We start from the raw sequence: 21,369 nt of genomic DNA on the forward strand, positions 1-21,369 counted from the left end.
GCAGGCTATCTCTCTGTGCAAAACCAGTATTAGAAAGGGAAGGGGTGGCCTGAGGCTCGAAGACCAGCGTATCACAAACAATGTGACAGTGGAAAAAGTGAAAATCAATCATCCTGCATGACATTTTGAACATGACGAAGGTCTATACTGCTGAGTTCAGCGACTGTCCACACCCACTGAAAGACCCGCCGAACCGTGACGCCATAGGAGAAGTTGTAGCCGCGTCAGATCAATCGATCTGACCTCTTTTGTCCCTTAGTCACCAAGGATGAGTATCGTGTATATCACTACGAGTGTGACTCAAAGGGTCAAAGCATACCATGGAATCATGTGCTATCAACACCAACGAGAAAGCCGAATATGACGCTGAGTATTCGCTGAGTGTTTTCTGGAACTGCCAAGGTGTAATGCACGTAAGAAGCAAACTGCCACAGGGGCACACTACCGAAATCTTCTGATGAGATTGCCGGAGGCTGTCAAGGCGAAACCGTTGGAAGTTGTCTGATGGGCTGTCTTTGCTCCATGACAACACCCCGCCTCATTTTGCACAGAGTACACTCAAACATGCTGTTTCTTTGGACTATCAAACTTGGCTTATTCTCCACCCCTCCCTCCGTCCCCCCCTCTCCTCCCCCCACCATGTATTTTCCTGACCTGACGCCCATTGACTTCTCTCTTTGAAACTTATCAACTTAGCATGAAACTGATTATGTTAAAACTTATTATCTAAAAAACTTGTAATTCAAAAATATATGACATTTAAATTCTACACTTCTGGCCATTACAATTGCTACACCACGAAGACAACGTGCTACAGACGCGAAATTTAACCTACAGGAAGAAGATGCTGTGATATGCAAATGATTAGCTTTCCAGAGAATTCAGACAAGGTTGGCGCCGGTGGCGACACCTACAACGTGCTGACATGAGGAAAGTTTCCAACCGATTTCTCCTAAACAAACAGCAGTTGATCGGCGTTGCCTGGTGAAACGTTGTTGTGATGCCTCGTGTAAGGAGGAGAAATGCGTTGCATTACGTTTCCGACTTTGATAAAGGTCGGATTGTAGCCTATCGCGATTGCTGTTTATCGTATCGCGACATTGCTGCTCTCATTGGTAGAGATCCAATGACTGTTAGCAGAACATGGAATCGATGGGTTCAGGAGGGTAATACGGAACGCCGTGCTGGATCCCAACGGCCTCGTATCACTAGCAGTCGAGATGACAGGCATTCTGGCTATCTCTTAATTAAATACATACGTTTTATAAAAATGGTTGTATGTATGTATGTAAGCTATGTACGTACATTGCACATCCCTCCCAAACGACTGCACCGATTTCAACAAATCTCCGTATACATATCACTTACTGTCTGGAAACAACCACTGTGAGAATAAGGGTCACCTACCTATCAAAGGGGAGGGGATGGGGTGAAAAAGCATTGTGGTCCACATTGTGCGACTCCCCATAATTTACTCATCGAGTTCAAAAAAATGGTTCAAATGGCTCTGAGCACTATGTGACTCAACTGCTGAGGTCATTAGTCCCCTAGAACTTAGAACTAGTTAAACCTAACTAACCTAAGGACAACATCCATGCCCGAGGCAGGATTCGAACCTGCGACCGTAGCGGTCTTGCGGTTTCAGACTGCAGCGCCTTTGACCGCACGGCCACTTCGGCCGGCACTCATCGAGTATTTGAGTACGAGAGCACTTAGTGACTTGGAACGAACTTTACACATAATTTCAAACCTTTGCGAAACTTTTTGTCGCTGACAAATCCCACAAAATGATGAAAGGAAAAAAAGTTTTACATTACTACATCTTCACTGTTCGTGCAGGAAAACTGCCTCATGGAACATGCCGGTTCAAGTCATTACTTTTTTACTACTAACTTTATTTGTGGCACATTTTTCAGTCAGTATTCGCATATACCACTGAATGTACCATCAAAATTATATCGTGTTACGACTCATAGTTCAGAAAGCACAACGCCATAAACTGCCACATCATGTGCGATGTTTTAATTTACTGCTTCTTAACTATTAACTCTAATCGCAACACTTTTCGCACAGAGTATCCACATATTCCGTTGAATAAACTCCACAAATATACCACTGTGCAACGTGTAGCTCTGGAGATATGAGATCATAAAAACTGAGATGCTTGAAAAACTGCCGCATCATGGGTGACAGTTTACTTTATTGCTTCATTACTTTTAACGCTATTCGCAACACATACCGCAGACAGTATCCATGTGTACCATAGAGCGTACCTGCAAGTTACATCATTGTACAGCTTGTAGTCCAGGAGACGCATAAGATGACTGAAAATAAAACTGTTAGACGAAATTTGCGAGAGATACAGGGGAAATATGTGTGCAAATACGTTTGAAATACACGCATTAAAGAAAGTTTTGCATCACCTCTGTTCCAACAGTTCCGGAACCTGTACAGAAAATTGGAATAGAGATCATTATAAACAGAATTTCCGCCCTTTTTATTGCTCATGAAAACCACACACTGCATGTTGTACCACAATACAGCGAGACCTTCAGAGGTGGTGGTCCATATTGCTGTACACATTGGTATCTCTAATACCCAGTAGCACGTCCTCTTGCATTGATGCGTGGCTATATTCGTCGTGGCATACTATCCACAAGTTCATCAAGGCATTGTTGGTCCAGATTGTCCCTCTCCTCGACGTCGATTCGTGGTAGATCCCTTGGTGGGTCACGTCGTCCATAACCAGCTCTTTTCAATGTATCCCAGGCATATTCGATAGGGTTAATGTCTGGAGAACACGCTGGCCACTCTAGTCGAGCGATGTCGTTATCCTGAAGGAAGTCATGTGCATGATGGGGGCGCGAATTGTCGTCCATGAAGACGAATGCCTCGCCAATATGCTGCCGATATGGTTGCATTATCGGTCGGAGAATGGCATTCACGTATCGTACAGCCGTTACGGCGCCTTCCATAACCATCAACGGCGTACATCGGCCCCACATAATGCCACCCCAAAACAGCAGTGAACCTCCACCTTGCTGTACTCGCTGGACAGTGTGCCTAAGGCGTTCAGCCTGACCGGGTCGCCTCCAAACACGTCTCCTACGATTGTCTGGTTGAAGCCATATGCGACACTCATCGGTGAAGAGAACGTGATGGCAGTCCTGAGCGGTCCATTCGGCATGTTGTTGGGCCCATTTGTAGCGCGCTGCATGGTGTCGTGGTTGCAAAGACGGACCTCGTCATAGACGTCAGGAGAGAAGTTGCGTATCATGCAGCCTATAGCGCACAGTTTGAGTCGTGACCATACGACCTGTGGCTGTACGAAAAGCATTGTTCCACATGGTGGTGTTGCTGTCAGGGTTCTTCCGAGCCATAATCCGTAGGTGGCGGTCATTCACTGCAGTAGTAGCATTTGGGCGGCCTGAGCGAGGCATGTCATCGACAGTTCCTGTCTCTCTGTAGCTCCTCCATGTCCGAACAACATCGCTTTGGTTCACTCCGAGACGCCTGGACACTTCCCTTGTTGACAGCCCTTACTGGCACAAGTAACATTGCGGACTCGACCGAACCGCGGTATTGACGGTCTAGGCATGGTTGAACTACAGACAACACGAGCCGCGTACCTCCTTGCTGGTGGAATGACTGGAACAGATCGGCTGTCGGACCCCTCTGTCTAATAGGCGCTGGTCATGTATTGTTGTTTACATCTTTGGACAGGTTCAGTGGCATTTCTGAACATCACCGGATTTGTGATCTCCTGTCAGAGAGGTCACAGTTCGTAGTAATTGGCGGAAAGTCATCGATTAAAACAGAAGGTAGTGTTGTAGGCCCTTTATTGTTTCTTATGTATATAAACGATTTGGGAGACAATCTGAGCAGCCGTCTTCGGTTGTTTGCAGATGACGCTGTCGTTTATCAACTAATAAAGTCATCAGAAGATCAAAACAAGCTGCAAAACGATTTAGAAAAGATATCTGTATGGTGCGAAAAGCGGCAGTTGACCCTAAATAACGAAAAGTGTGAAGTCATCCACATGAGTGCTAAAAGGAACTCCTTCAACTTCGGTTACACGATAAATCAGTCTAATCTAAAAGCCGTAAATTCAACTAAATACCTAGGTATTACAATTACGAATAACTTAAATTGGAAGGAACACATAGAAAATGTTATGGAGAAGGCTAAGCAAAGACTGAGTTCTATTGGCGGGACACTTAGAAAATGTAACAGACCTACTAAGGAGACTGCCTACACTACGCTTCTCCGTCCTCTTTTAGAATACTGCTGCGCGTTGTGGGGTTCTTACTAGGTAGGACTGACGGAGTACATAGAGAAAGTTCAAAATGGGGCAGCACGTTTTGTATTATCGCGAAATATGGGGGAGAGTGTCACTGAAATGATACAGGGTTTGGGCTGGACATCATTAAAAGAAAGCCGTTCTTCGTTGCGGCGGAGTCTTCTCACGAAATTCCAATCGCCAACTTTCTCCACCGAATGCGAAAATAATTTTGTTGACACCGACCATAAAGCAAGGGAAATCGGAGTTCCCACTGAAAGATAGAGGTGTTCGTTCTAAACGCGCGCTATACGGGATCGTAATAATAGAGAATTGTCAAGGTGGTTCGATGAACCCTGTGCCAGACACTTAAATGTGAAACTTCCTGGCAGATTAAAACTGTGTGCCCGACCGAGACTCGAACTCGGGACCTTTGCCTTAGGCACAGTTTTAATCTGCGAGGAAGTTTCACATCAGCGCACACTCCGCTGCAGAGTGAAAATCTCATTCTGGCACTTAAATGTGATTTGCAGGGTATCCATGTAGATGTCGATGTAAACTCAAATAGCAAGAATGATTGCAAACAAAAAATGACAGTTGATAAATAAACCCAAGTAACAGGAATGCCAAATACAAAAGAAAAACTTTACGAACTTGTGCACAACCTAACTATAAGAAATTAACAACATTAGGATTTTTTCCTTTATTTATACCGTGAAACCTTGTTCCTGTCGAATTTCATGGCTCTAAATCAACGGGGAGTAGCCTATAGGTTTTGCTGCGTCACTTGTGAATGTCGAAATATGTGACATAAATAGCCGAATCTTTTGACTGCATTGACGTAGAACCTTAAATTTTTCTCAATACCAAGGGACCGTAGACCTTAGTATTTTATACTTGGTACCACACTACCCGTAGTTAACAAAAAAGGGTCTTAATAGTCGAACAGACAGACAAACAGACTGACGGATAGATAACAAAATACCGCACTCGGTAAAAACGGAAGCGTAAAACATAAGAAAATTGCAGATGTTTCCACTTTTGTTTGACTTTATTTGTATGCAGGGCAATATTCAAATTTCTGGTCACATTACGCAGGTCTCTTACCACACGTTCACGTGCCGGATGCCCCAAGGAGGTTAAGCCCCGTTTTTACTGGATGCACTGATAACGTGCAGACGAGAGTGGAGGTAGAAGTGTCGACGGATCTCGCCTGGGGCCGGAAGCGGGTCGCCGCAAGAAGCCAGCGGGACACAGGCGGCGCATTCAGGAGCGGGCCGGCAATCGCCGCTGCATCGCACGCCGTTTCTTGCCGCAGCGGCCAGAGCCACGCCTAAACACACAGCGAGTGTGGGAGGGCGCAACAGCGGCCGGTGCCGCTCGTGGAACACCCGTCAGCACTTCCCAGACACCCTGAGCCTCGCTGTCGGGGCGAGCTGTAACCTCTGCCGTACTACTCCATCTCACACCGAGGTGGCAAAAGTCATGATTATGCCTATCCATTATGGACATTTTACAACCGTGACTGTATATTGAATGTAAACAAGTTATACAGAACTGCAACCAGTCACTTTTTTGAATAATTATGTTTTATTCCATTAACCCCTTTTCGATCCTTTTCAGGTTCATCTTCAGATGGTTTCAGGAAGTTACATCATTACTGGTAGTACCACAAGGCTGGGTGCTGGCTCTATGGCAGAAAGATGGATCACACTTTAATGTATCGCTTTGACTATAGCTTATCTGCCGATATGGATGTAAATTTAGTTTTTACTTACTGCGACAGTATAGGCGGCTTTTTTCGGTTAGTGTCCATCTGTCTGCCTCCACTTAGATGTCCTGTAGTTATATAAGGACACACACTTCCACAGAAATTATATTAATTTACACTTTGACAGGGAGACTTTTCCAGCGTCCAGCATGCGCTTTACAACTGTTGCTTGTAACAAAGATCTTGACAGAAAGATATGTTGTTCTTTACATGTATTAAAGTCAATATAAGGGCAAGTATTTTAATCAGAATGACGATAACATGAGAGCACAAGACAAAATAAATAAATAAATTACTACAAGAACAAACTTCAGGTGATCTGATATCTTATTTCTAATTGTGTATTTTCTATTTTTAAAAAAATAAAATAAAATAAAATCTAAAAAAATGATAAACTATCTGTAATACACTATTTTTTCTTTTTCTAAGGGGACGTTTCATCGGTTGGACCCCCGACGACTAGAAAACAACGGCCTTGTCAAACGAGTTCCTATTTCAGTTCGTAACAGCTGATGGTAGAGTTCTAGTGTTGTGCAGACCCCACGAAGCCATGGAGCCCAGTTGTCGTCAAGGCAGTGTACAAGCTGGTGCTGACTCCATAGTGGTGTGGTAATGGTGTGGGCTTCGTTTACATGGAATGGACTGGGTCCTCTGGTCCAACTGAACCGATCATTAATTGGAAATGGTTGTGTTCGGCTACTTGGAGACCATTTGCAGCCATTCATGACTTCGTGTTCCCAAACAACGATGGCATTTTTATGGATGACAATGCAGCATGCGCTGGACCACAGAACATTCCGGGAAATTCCAGCAAACAAACTGACCACCCAAATCGTCTGACATTAACCACACCGAAAATTTACCCGACAATCGGGAAGTTCGTTCCTGCATAAAATCCTGCACCTACAACACTTTCGCAGTTATGGACGCCTATAGAGGCAGCGTGACTTGATACTTCTGTAATGGACATATTGAGCACATACCACGTAGTCGCCGCGCAAAAGCAGGTCCAATACGATATGAGGTATCAGATGACTTTTGTCACCTCAGTGTGTTACAGCGCCACGACGTTTTATTTGTATCAGATGTCGAAAACACGTTATCAACATTAAACCGTCAAAATAAGGATAATGTCAGAGCGGCCAGTATATCCTAACTGCGTGCTAAGGGGGTTTTCACGTCTCAGATGCTATTCTCTATCGCGTGAACCACTAAAATAAACTTTCCTGAAGTGCGTTTCAAAATAGGGGCCACTTGAAAATCTTGATACTGAAAATAGACCAATTTTATTGGGTTTAAACGTAAATAAATAAGAACATTATGAAAGTGTCCTTTCTTTTTAATGCAAAACAACATCAAAGTCTAGTGGGTAGTTTTTTAAATTAAGTGAGCTTATTTAAAAACGTTGTTTCGAGAAATATGCGTTTAAAGTTTTGAGTTCGACATTTGTGTCTATAACTTTAAAATATTTTAACTTGCTATTAATACCATACATACCTGTGCCATACAGGAAACCTTCTTCTTCGAAGATCTCATTTTTGAAAGCACGAGTCTAGGCGCAATTCTACCCACAACGTTACCCTCGAACTAGCGCCACTTTGAACGCTTGAGGCGTTTCACGTCCCTTTTCGTGGCGAACAAGCAGGCCGTGATGAGGATAACAGCTAACAGCTGCTGCCTGAAGACATCCGCAGTTTCTAGCTTTAATACTCAACTTATTGTGCTAAACCTCTAACAAAAGACTATACCTCTTAATTACTGCATTATGACAGAATTTACAAATTTTAAAATTGAGTCATTGATTATACAGAATATTGAAAATCAAATTTTTGTTGCCCTTTGATAGGCAGCTGTTAAGTGGCAGCTTATCCCTAAACTATCCCACAATATGTCTCACAAAGTCAGATGAACATCCCCATGGTCAATGTATTTGACCGTAGACAATTTTACAGTAATAATCCCTTGTTCATTTATTAAATGTTCATTTATTCACGAGGGTGGTCTGATAAGTATAGTAAATGTCCATTAAAGAATAGAACATTTTTGTTGCTCCTTAATGGTTGGTAAGCTCGATTATTCCAAGGATTGCATAAAGAATTTCGACATGAGCAATGTACAGCATATTGTTGACAGCCATCTGAATTGGTCAATGTACTGATTTCCGTACTGTTATTAAACATTTTCATTTGAGGGGTTGGATTGCCACACCATTCAAAATAGTAATGGATGACGTTTACGCGGACTTTGCACCATCACTGAGGACTGTTTAACTTTGGATTAATGGTCGGAGAAGCACCACAGACGAAGTGCTCTCTTGCCATCCAGTTGAGGTCACCAAAAAGGCAGCTATTGGCAAAATCTATGATACGGTAATACAACCGAATAGAAATTCATAAGGTTTCTGAAACTGTAGGCATCTCATCTGAGCGAGTACATAATCTCCAGCACGGAGAATTGGCTATGGAAAAGCTGTGTGCGAGGTGGATGCCGCGACTGCTCCCAGTCGACCAAAAGCCAAACCTGCACAACATTTCAACACAACGCCTGACCATGTTTAATCTCAGTCCGAAAGAGTTTATGCCCCTATTTATGGTTGTTGATGAAACCTGAATCCATCATTTCACACCACAGTCAAAACGGCAGTCAAAACATAGGGCAAAGAACACAAAGCACATTTAGTCAACTGGTAAGGTGATGGCCACTGATTTTTGGGATTCCCAAGGAATAATCCTCATAGATTTCTTGGAAAAAGGTAGAGCCATTACTGGATCCTATTATGCTTCATTGTTGGATCGTCTGAAACTCGCGCTATCTGAAAAATACACCGGGATTGGCATCCAAAAAAGTACTCTTTCGACAGGATAACGTAACATCGCACACATCAGAGATAACACTGGCGAAAGTGCATAAAGTGGGCCTTGAATTAGTTTCTCATTCGCTGGATATAGCCCAAAGTAGCTTCTTTCTGTTCCTTAACTTGAAACTTTGGCTTGCTGTGAAGCAATTTTCATCAAATGAGGAAGTGATGGTTCCAGTCAACAAGTATTTCGCAAGGTCTGACAGAACCTATTTTCCTGATGGGATGAAAAAGCTGGAGGATCGCTGGACCAAGTGTATAACCTTAAATGGACTATATCGAGAAGTAAGGTGAGTTTTTTTTTTTTTTTTTTGCAGACCTCGGGGAAGATCAGTTTGGATTCCGTAGAAATGTCGGAACACGTGAGGCAATACTGACCCTACGACTTATCTTAGAAAATAGATTAAGGAAAGGCAAACCTACGTTTCTAGCATTTGTAGACTTAGAGAAAGCTTTTGACAATGTTGACTGGAATACTCTCTTTCAAATTCTAAAGGTGACAGGGGTAAAATACAGGGAGCGAAAGGCTATTTACAATTTGTACAGAAACCAGATGGCAGTTATAAGAGTCGAGGGGCATGAAAGGGAAGCAGCGGTTGGAAATTGACTGAGACAGGGTTGTAGCCTCTCCCCGATGTTATTCAATCTGTATATTGAGCAAGCAGTAAAGAAAACAAACGACAATATCGAAGTAGGAATTAAAATCCATGGAGAAGAAATAAAAAGTTTAAGGTTCGCCGATGACATTGTAATTCTGTCGGCGGAGACAGCAAAGGACTTGGAAGAACAGTTGAACGGAATGGACAGTGTCTTGAAAGGAGGATATAAGATGAACATCAACAAAAGCAAAACGAGGATAATGGAATGTAGTCCAATCAAGTCGGGTGATGCTGAGGGAATTAGATTACGAAATGAGACACTTAAAGTAGTAAATGAGTTTTGCTATTTGGGGAGCAAAATAACTGATGATGGTCGAAGTAGAGAGGATATAAAATGTAGACTGGCAATGGCAAGGAAAGCGTTTCTGAAGAAGAGAAATTTATTAACATCGAGTATAGATTTAAGTGTCAGGAAGTCGTTTCTGAAAGTATTTATATGGAGTGTAGCCATGTATGGAAGTGAAACATGGACGATAACTAGTTTGGACAAGAAGAGAATAGAAGCTTTCGAAATGTGGTGCTACAGAAAATGCTGAAGATTAGATGGGTAGATCACATAACAAATGACGAGGTATTGAATAGAATTGGGGAGAAGAGGAGTTTGTGGCACAACTTGACAAGAAGAAGGGACCGTTCGGCAGGACATGTTCTGAAGCATCAAGGGATCACAAATTTAGCATTGGAGGGCAGCGTGGAGGGTAAAAATCGTAGAGGGAGACCAAGAGATGAATACACTAAGCAGATTCAGAAGGATGTAGGTTACAATAAGTACTGGGAGATAAAGAAGCTTGCACAGGATAGAGTAGCATGGAGAGCTGCATCAAACCAGTCTCAGGACTGAAGACCACAACAACAACCAGATTTATCAAACCACCCTTTACCTCAATTGGTAATTACGATAATAAACCTGATTGGTACAGTGACCGCTTGTTTCTGTTAGATAAACGATACCTCCTGTCATTAATATGTCCATGTTTGGTACGGTACCCATATTTTCATGCTTTTTTTGGGCCAGCCCTGTTAAACGTCATTCAATAAGACATTTTCTTCGTGCGACAGTGTCATTTGCTTAAAATTCGAATGATCTTGTGGGAAGCTTCCCTTCTGTGTAGCCGGCCGCGGTGGCCGAGTGGTTCTAGGCGCTTCAGTCCGGAAGCGCGCGACTGCTACGGTGGCAGGTTCGAATCCTGCCTCTGGCATGGATGTGTGTGATATCCTTAGGTTAGTTAGCTTTAAGTAGTTCTAAGTTCTAGGGGAATGATGAGCCCTGATGTTGTCCCATAGTGCTCAGAGCCATTTGAATTAATTTGAACCTTCTGTGTAAGTCACCAGATTCACCAGGTTATAGCTTCTTGGGGGTATGCTAACAGGTGAACTGGCTCCACACATAACGTGCAAAAAGGACTGCGCACCGTTTTAGCCATTTAGTAACATGGATTACAATGCGGGCTGGTTCGCCTTATTCCGTCTCAGTTACACTATGTCGGCGATTGCTGCGCAAACACTTTCTCCACGTACGCGTACACCATAATTCATAATTACTCTACCACACAAACATTGGCGCTACACTCGTCTGGTGTGAGACGTTCCACTGGGGCCCGAACCGCACAATAACCCTGGGTTCGGAGTGGGGCGGCGGTGCGGTGCGTGGACTGCTGTAGCCTGTTGGGGTTGTGAACCGTTGAGGGCTACGGCAGGGACGAAGCCTCTCCATCGTTTCTAGGTCCAAAGTTCCATACAATACAATACAATATAGATTACAAAGTGAGTTCCTCATTCAGAAATTGCATTTGAATTTTTGTTACTTGTGTGTTGGACCTCATGTTAAAAAGAGAAAAGTCCACTATCACGTGTCCGAATCTGACAGTAACAGGACGTTCGTATATCGAGGCTGCCGTTAATTCTTTAGCAATATTGCTGCTCGCCTCGGTCTGTCTCCCAAGACTGTCTTGCTATTGAGCCACACTCAGCGCTATGTCGGATCCCAGCAGCCCCACGCGATTAGCGTCCAATGGAAAAGGCAGTGCTCTTTCGACCGCGCAGTATCTAGCCATATGCTTACGTTTAATTACGAACTGGGAAAGATAAGTATCCATGGAAAACTATGTATCCTCATGATGGCGTCTGGAGCGAATGGAGTTCGGTTATGGGACAATTCCTCTGGAGCAAAAAAGAAGACGAAAAATCCTATTTTGCCATATAAAAGAGAAAGTTATACTATATTTGTGGAGCCCAAGGTAAGCAGTCTTGTAGACCAGTAACCAAATGGGACTGTTCGACCTAATTTCAATAATTACGCAAGTTCTGAAATACGCTTACTATGTTTAGAATGCTGCTGTCTGAATAGGTTATTCAAAACTAATCAAATTCCATTGTAAAATACCAAAAAGTATAATTAATTTACTGTCCAATTTATAGATGTTTAAACAATCTTATTCAAACTGACAGAACAGCTCGTCACCCAGCCAAATATAGAAGAAAATGGTTCTGAAATTCTTATTCGGCGCCACTAAATTTAGTTACCCAAGATATATTTAATGCTGACGCGAGTACAATTTCTCCTTTCCCCCAAGTGCGTTGGTTTGGAAAACACTATGTAAACCTAAATAATTAGCGTAAAACGCATAGACCATATATAACATAGACCGTGCATGTCCCTATCTCTGCCGCGTTAACGCTTGAAACCGATATCTAGGTAACTCGGGGCAGATAGCCGTGTTCCAGTCACTACACGCTGTGTGGAGCTGACAGTTACAGTTTCTCCCATTTATAATTGAAATCAAGCACCGATTTTGAAAATTTAATGAACTGCAGTACTACTCTTACATATGTAGTAATGCAGTTAACCTAGTTTCTCCGAAATTCTTGATTAGAAAGCAGTGGTTATCCTTCTTTACATGTGGTCAGGTTGAAACGTATTGATATTTCTTTTAACAAGCGACAGAATGGCTGGTCTTTAGTGCATAATTGTTCGCTGCTTCCGCAGGAGTGGAAGAAAAAATAACAATTTCGAACGGAGTATTAGTTTTCTGACGATTTCACAAGAATATGTTTGAAATGCTTTAGTAAGCTTTTCTAAGAAAGGAAACTCGTTTATGTGTATAATGTCACGTATTTACACAAAATAAGCACATATGATTTTCGACTTTTGCTTAATCCAGTACAGATTTTCAACGATATCAATATAGGGAGCGTAATGAATTACAAAATCTTGATGATACTGGTATAGTGAGCTAGACATTAACGATATTTCTTCTCAAAATCTTTGTCATTTTCCAAGTTTTACATCCAAGGACCAACTTCCATCTTAATTTTCAACTTACGGAAATTCCTCTGCAAGTATTTTAAAGTAATTCACTTCCACAAATGAGATTTTCGTCACTTTATCTAATCTGTAGGATATCAAAAAAGACTGATCTCTTCGTATGTGAAGGTCTTTACTGCATCTAGTAAAAAGTACATTTGATCTGTAAAAAAAAGTCATAAATTGTGCACTATAAATGTCTAAAGACATACTCGGCTTCATGCCCCGAGTCACGTGACTTAGATGTTGGTTTCAGTAATATGACTCATGCGCTGTCTGTGTTACCTATAGTCTATGGGAAAACGTATACAAAACTGTAAAACAGATGTCTACTGCGCTTGCTGCTGCTCCCAGCCAATGACAACAAGCCACAGATTATTATGTTACTCTAGCGCCCACTCCATATAATGGCGGACAGCAAATTTCACCACTTAAAATTTCGAAATATTTACTACTTGAAAAATTTTAGCCTAGCCGTTTTTGAAATCGGCACCGAATGAATTTCATAAAAATTACCATTGAAATTATGGGAAAGTAAACGAGAGAATAATTTAAGCTTCTCGTGGGTTTTGTTGGTGCAGTACGTAATTTTTTTATCAACAATATTTACTGACTCCATTTTTGATTTATTACAAAAGATATATATATCTTTCATTTTTAAACAGAGACCAATGAATGTACAATTTCCGAGTATGAGAACTTGCTTCCCATGACTGTCTGTCACAGAAGTCCTGTTGATAGTGTAGATGGCTGGCTGTTCTGGAATGAAAAAAAGCGAGGTGTACTGCCTGTCAGCGTTGCCCTGCCATCAGATTAAAATGACCTCACCTGATAGTTTGCATCTCCTTGTAGCTTGGAGAAGCGGACATCTTCTCTTACAGCAGGGAAATCCATTGCCGAATTAAAATAATTGATGATGAAGGGAACAGAGGGAGACCGCAGGCCAACAACAGACAGCTACAGTTAAGCCGGTTGTAAGACGTCGTGGTCTACTGACCTTCATTGCTTACATATTCCGCCCTCACAATCATATTCCGCACACCAAGACGCTTCATTCGAACCCAAACTCGATAAGATAAAGTCAATGTTGTATGAATTCATGTAAACGACATGCAAATAACTAATAAATCGCCAATGCGCACCGAGATTGAAATACGTGAGGCTGGCGTACACACACAAGTTCAAGACACGACAGTCACAGGGGCTTTTAGTTCGGGAGACGCAAACCGCACGCCAGGGGGCCGGTACCTTCAGAGGACGACTCAGCCTATCTATGTCGGCCGGTGACCGCCCATAGAGCAGACAGCGTTTTCCCGAGTGAAAGGAAGAACGACCCCGTGCTTGGCATAAAAGCAAATTCCGCTACATTGTGTGGGAGCGCCAAGCCTACGCATTCTTTACAAAAATAGCACGCAGTTTCAGAGATTTTCACAGGGAGACAGCAAACGCCAAACGCTGATGCCACAGACTTCTGGATTGGTAGCCTTAAACGAAACGTCATTCTCCCGTTTTAGAAGAGCAATGCTGATTGGCAGACAATATTTCTGACGCCTTGAGCTGAAGGAGTAGTGGAAGAGACCGAAAGATATACCCCTTCACGTCTGCCGTGGAGCGAGAACACGTAACGAGAGCTCGTACGTGTACTCAAAGAGCGAGAAACAAGTCTCTCCTCAGTACTTCACTGGGAGTGCACCTCTGCCGAGAGCGAATCGGAATGCGACTCTATATTGAGTCCTTGCGATTAAGCGTTGTTCACTGTGTTGGCCGCCACACCTATTGTGCGGTGTGAACGGACAGAGTTATAGTTACCACCTGCGAGCGAATTTTTGAGTGGTATCGCAGTGGACTGGTTATCTGACCAGTGTACCACGCCAATAGACTAGGGGCGAATAGGAGTCCTTGACTTCATCAAGGCATAGGGAGAGTTTGATTGTCGAAGGTCAATCCAGATAGAACGAGAGTTATCATATTTGTCAGCAGCGAGCAGCACAGACAGCAGTCTTCGCAGCTCACGGTGTTGTGCGCTACAGCTCTTGCAAGCCCCATATTTCCTCCATAACAGTGCACTTCACTGCATTTCACATGCGACAGCCTCGACCGTACCTAGCAACATTCTAAAGGATAATTATTCAAGTTGAGTAGGCGTGGCTCTCAGCCATTCTGCCAAGTCAATAACAATCTTAAACTTTGTATAGAAATTTCATTAGCTAAACCTATCCTTGAGAGGTAACTTCACATTCCGAAAAGAACCGAGAAATAATTTGTTCAGTTCATAACTAAAGGTGCCACTGTGATTTCTCAGAAATTTTGCAAAATAAATAATTTTCGTTAGTTTCATGTTTTTCAGGCATTTCTCTTTAGAACGTTAGGAGCGTCTGTCTGACTTCTGTAGTAGTTTGGGGGTGGAAACTGCATCTTGCAGGAGCCACAGCGTAAAGGGTACATTTCAGATTAATCCGTTGCGCAGAATGACAGAATAGCACCCACACGCTCACATAGTTATATTCTCGATAACACACAGAAATGCAACAGTCCCGTTACGCAAAATGTAGAGAATTACCTAGTCCACAAATTTAGACTACATTGCAGTTCGCAAGCTTGCTGTTGACTGAGACAAAGTAGATGAAAAGAAACGCTTGAGAATAATTACAACTAGTGTAGTTCCTAGAGAGAGTATTGAGCAGGAAATCAGAGATGAATCTCAGCAGTTGAGAATCACGAACGAATGTAATGAGCCATAAGTAGATACGTGATGCGAACACGCCGAAGGTGAGCGCGACAAGGCTTACCATAATGTTGGTTTCTCGAAGGGCAGATCGAGCATTTGCATTTTAATCATAGTTGGGTTTTCTACAAGTGTTATACCGCGAATGGTTGGGTTGTTTTTGGGGAGGAGACCAAACAGCGAGGTCATCGCATTAGGGAAGGACGTGGGAGGAAGTCGGCCGTGCCTTTTCGAAGAAACCATCCCAGTATTTGCGTGGAGCCATTTAGGGAAATGACAGAGAAACTCAATCAGGATGGCCGAATGCGGGATTGAACCGTCGTCCTCCCGAATGCGAGTCCAGTGTGTACCGCGAATGTCTAGACGAAAGCCGAATGCAACAGTGCATGGCTGCTTCTTAGGTGATGAAAACACAAGTGCAATCGCGGAAATGGCAGCAATTACCGCGCTAGCAAGAACCGCAACGGAGTGAGACCTACAGGAGTCCGCAGCTCGTAGTCGTGCGGTAGCGTTCTCGCTTCCCACGTCCGGGTTCCCGGGTTCGATTCCTGGCAGGGTCAGGGATTTTCTCTGCCTTGTGATGACAGGGTGTTGTGTGCTGCCCTTAGGTTATTTAGGTTTAAGTAGTTCTAAGTTCTAGGGGACTGATGACCATCGATGTTAAGTCCCATAGTGCTCAGAGCCATTTGAACCATTTGAGACCTACGGGGCGTCTCTCAGTGGTTTTGTTACCTCAGACGCCGCCCAACTTTATGCTTCTCTCGGTAGAGAACTGTTCCCGTAGCCAGGTAGAAATGTTGATTTTGTTACGGCTTTATGCCGAGGGGCAGTGTGTCAACCCAATCCGCAGGTCGGTGGTTCTGGGGTAGCGCCAGCGCGAGGGGTGTGTCACCAATGTCGTCAGTGCCTTGGCTTGAATTTGTAAATAACGGCCACAGGAATTTCTCCTGATTTATGCTATCTGGTGTATTTTACGAATTAAATGACTATTGATAATGAGAATTGCTCGGCCTCCATATTCAATAGTCCTTTGGTTAGGCAATCTACCTGAGGTTTAAGCTGGCTTCGCAAAATTACTTTTAATGTGTAAAATTTTGTATTCTTGACATCGACCGCTGTGTCATAAGGGGAAAAAACGCCTCATCTGCATGACAAATATTTATTTACGAACCAAACAGTTTAATGGCGTTAGAGCAACATTTCCGGGATACTTAAGTTTTTAAACAAGAACAAAACATACGTAGAAAGCTCAGCACCTGACTTGAACTTGGCTACAGATGCATGTTGCTGATACGAAACCAGTGACTTATTTCGCAGCCACTTCAGTCTCTACCTGCAGATTAACATGAGGCGAATTAGCTGCAACAGCGAGATGATGCGTCATCATCATCATAACCCAAAGACTATGACTTGTCGATTTAGCCACGTCCTTCTCTCCATTGTCATCCTCTTCAATTCTTCATACGATTTTATCCCCATATCTTCATACGATTTTATCCCCATATCTTCTTTGATGTCATTAAAATACGAGGGTTATTCCAAAAGTAAGGTCCGGTTATAAAAAAAAAAATCAAAACTAAAATGTTTTTTCAAAACAATTCTTTTATTTACATTCCTTACATCTTTATCTATTTTTCTACATAACTTCCATACTTATTTAAACATTTGTCACATCGTTCAACAAGCTTTTGAATGCCCATGTTATAGAAATCGGCCGCCTGTGACGATAACCAGTCCTTAACTGCTTCTTTCACTTCATCATCTGTGTCGAAGCGTTTGCCGCCGAGAAACTCCTTTAAGTAACGGAACAGGTGGAAATCACTTGGCGCCAGGTCCGGACTGTAAGGAGGATGGTCCATCTGTTCCCATCCAAATTTCTTGATCAGAGCTTGCGTTTCATTTGCAGTGTGGGGTCTGGCATTGTCATGCAACAACAAGATTCCAGACGACAAAAGACCACGTCGCTTATTCTGGATTGCACGTCGAAGTTTAGTCAGGGTAGCGCAGTAGGCGGCTTTATTAATCGTTGTTCCTCTCTCCATAAAGTCGACTAACAATACTCCACGTCTATCCCAGAACACAGTCGCCATAACCTTACGTGTTGAGATTGTCTGCTTTGCCTTGACCTTGACTGGCGATGACGTGTGACGCCATTGCATTGACTGACGTTTAGACTCTGGAGTGATGTGAGAAACCCATGTATCATCCCCTGTGACAACATTGTCTAAAAGACTGTCACCTTCCTTATGATATCGCTCCAAAAAATCAAGAGCAAAAGCCATTCTTTTCATTCGTTGGGGCTCAGTAAGCAGCCTGGGAACCCAACGGGCACACAATTTGTGAAACTTCAAATGTTCAGACACAATTCTGTACAAAGTTGTTCTACTCACATTCGGAAAATGCATGTCTACGTCTGTAATAGTGAATCGGCGATCTTCACGAATTTTTTTGTCAACCGCATTGACCAAATCGTCTGAAATCACTGATGGTCGGCCACACCGTGGTTCATCGTGCACATTATCCCGTCCTTCATTAAAAGCTCGCACCCACTTGCGCACTTTACTGTCGCTCATTATGTTAGGACCGTACACTTCAGTAATCTGCCGATGGATTTCCGCCGCTGAATTGTTTCTTGCAGACAAAAACCGTATCACTGCCCTTACTTCACAATCGGCGGGCTGATCAATTGTCTTAAACATTGTAAAGTGACACTGTGAACTACACTCAGCAACAGTAACAAAGCGAATGGCGGCGTTTGACGCGCAAGGCTTGCCGGGAGTCGGCGCGCATCCGTGTTTTGTCATTGGCGCCAAATTTCAATAGTTACGGCGAATCGGACCTTACTTTTGGAATAACCCTCGTACATTGCTCTTGGGCTGCCTCTTTGTTTTTTCCCTAAAACTTTTCCTTCAAATACATTCTTTAGGAACTGCTTGTGTCTCATCATATGCCCTATCATTTTTTATTTTCTTCTTCCTATATAATTTAACAGCGTTCTGTTCTCATTCACTTCTCTTAAGACCTGTTCATTAGTTTTTCTCCCTACCCAGCTTGTTTTCGCCATTCTTCTCCATATCAGCATTTCCATTGCTTCCATTCTCTGCCTTTCCCAGAGTCCGCATTTCACATACGTATGATAAGACACTTCAGACAAAAGTTTTGACAAACTTTTTACTATTTTCTAGGCTTATATGATTGTCTGTTAGGAAATACCTTTTCTTTTGGAAAGCTTCCTTTGACAAGGCTATTCTTCTCTTTGTATCTGTGATACATTTATTGTCGTCAGTAATTGTGCTCCCGAAATAACAGATGTTCTCAACCTGCTCTAGAATATCATCTTCTAGTTTAATATTAACTTTACCATTTTCTGTTGTCTTCCCTACTACCATAGTTTTTGTTTTCTTCTTATTTATTTTTAGATTAAATTCTCTTATGATTTTGGTAAATTTTTGCAACATAAGCTGCATTTCCTTTACTGAGTCATCAAGTACAACTATATCGTCTGCAAAACGGATACAGTGTATTCGTTCCCCGTTAATTTCAATTCCTTTGGTTATTCTTTTCCGTTTTTCAATGATTTTTTCAATATATAAGTTGAACAAATATGGTGATAATGGGCAATCTTGCCTTACTCTCCTCCTTATTTTTGCTTTCTTCTTCACACCATTCACTTCTATCTCTGCTTCCTGCCTTTTATACAGATTCCAAATTAATCTTCTATCCATCCAATCAAGATTTATTTCCTTCGTTGTTCGGAATAACAATTTCGAATAAACCATGTCAAATGCTTTTTGTAAATCTATAAAAGTCAAGTAGATTTTCCTGTTAACTCCAATTCGTCTTCCTAATACCATCCTTAGAGTTAGTATTGCATCTCTAGTTCCTTTTCCGGATCTGAAACCAAATTGGTCTTCTCCTATGTTTACCACAATTTTCTTTTTTATTCGATTTTTATTATGTTTAACATTATTTTGGAAGTGTGGGATAGTAAGGAGATAGATGATGCGTAGAGACAGTCAGACGTTTTTACTGAGTTTCAGTAATTTCAAGCTTCATTATGAAGACTTTATGAGTTTATGATCAGTACGCTTCCACTCCAGCCACAGATGCAAACTTATAACCTTCTATAGCGCTATCTGCATCCTTATAATACTAACATTTAGGCAATGGCGAAACGACTTTGCAAATATAATTGTTTTGTACCGATATGTGTTTGTGAGAATCAGGCTCCAGGTCCCTTAATAAGTCTTGCCAGGATATTTGTTTCTGTTTGTCAATGGATTTTTGGATGATTTATCATGCACTTTTAATGTAGCAAACTGAGTTAATTATCATTCTTGTTTAATTTCACTGATAACGAATTCCTTGTTCATTATTTCGGAGGGCAACGATTAACTATGTCAGATTAAGAGGGCCGCTTTGCATACCTCTAGCCACCATCCCAACTCATATACTTTACTGTCAAATGAAATCCTGCAAACCTTTCGAGTGCAACGCTCTATCCATAGGTAGTGCTGAAAGGTGGTAAGCCACTCTCTCACTTTAATTAATCTGTCGGTCAGATTAATATTCATATTTTAGATCATGATTTCCGTGTACGCCAATACTACATTCGGTATGCGTGGCTTATAACTTTTTTACATGAGGAAATTTTGAGTAGAATGTTCTTATACCTGCATGTGTAGCCTGTAGAGAACCATAGTGAAGGCGACGGAGAACAGGGAGAAAGATGGATTGTGGGCCATAAATGTTGTGTCCAGCGATCGGGCTGTGCGATTGATTCGGGGAAGCAGCGCTCTGTGAATTATACCTGCAGAGGGACCTCGGACCGTTGGCACCACTCTTCCCACTTAGGGTCGGAGCAGGAGGGCGCCAGCTCGCAAAACATTTTACCTGGGCCAGACGGAAGTCCGTCGCCAAGGCAGCCAGATGTTGGAAAGTGGGTGGAGGAAAAGATTTGAGAGACTGCTGTAATCTGAGCTTTTGTGCAAACGGCGGGATGTTCATAATACTCATATCAGAGGCTGGGGCGATACGATCAGAGCGGCTGGTGCACGTGTTTAGCGGAGGCAAGAATGTAGCTCCTCTGACGCCAAGAAGTTGTCAGGTTCTTTTAGTGAGCGAAAAGAAACATATATTTTGTTGTGACTTGGCAAGACAGCCAAGCCACTAGGAGCGGAAGCCGAAAGGCACGCATTTAAGCTCACGCAGGCTGGCGTGAGGTCTGGAACAGGTAAAGTAATTATACTAGCAAAAAAGGTACGTAGCTTCTGGAATACTTAACTTTCATCCATAATTGGTGAACATCGGTCTGACGGTACATGCATCACAAGATAAATAGCAAATGATAATGGCGCCTTGCTAGGTCGTAGCAAATGACGTAGCTGAAGGCTATGCTAACTATCGTCTCGGCAAATGAGAGCGTAATTTGTCAGTGAACCATCGCTAGCAAAGTCGGCTGTACAACTGGGGCGAGTGCTAGGAAGTCTCTCTAGACCTGCCGTGTGGCGGCGCTCGGTCTGCAATCACTGACATTGGCGACACGCGGGTCCGACGTATACTAACGGACCGCGGCCGATTTAAAGGCTACCACCTAGCAAGTGTGGTGTCTGGCGTTGACACCACATATTTCGTAGGCACGACTGTCTGGAAAGCTTAACAGCCTTCTTTCAGAAATTGAAAATGGTCGGCCTGGTAGATATCTTCGTAAATGAGGGACTGTGGCCCCGTCTAGGTAGACTTTTTTGCCAAAATACAGCCATGCTTACCCTAGT

The sequence above is a fragment of the Schistocerca americana genome, chromosome 1 (assembly GCF_021461395.2).
Source record: "Schistocerca americana isolate TAMUIC-IGC-003095 chromosome 1, iqSchAmer2.1, whole genome shotgun sequence".
Lineage (NCBI taxonomy): Eukaryota > Metazoa > Arthropoda > Insecta > Orthoptera > Acrididae > Schistocerca > Schistocerca americana.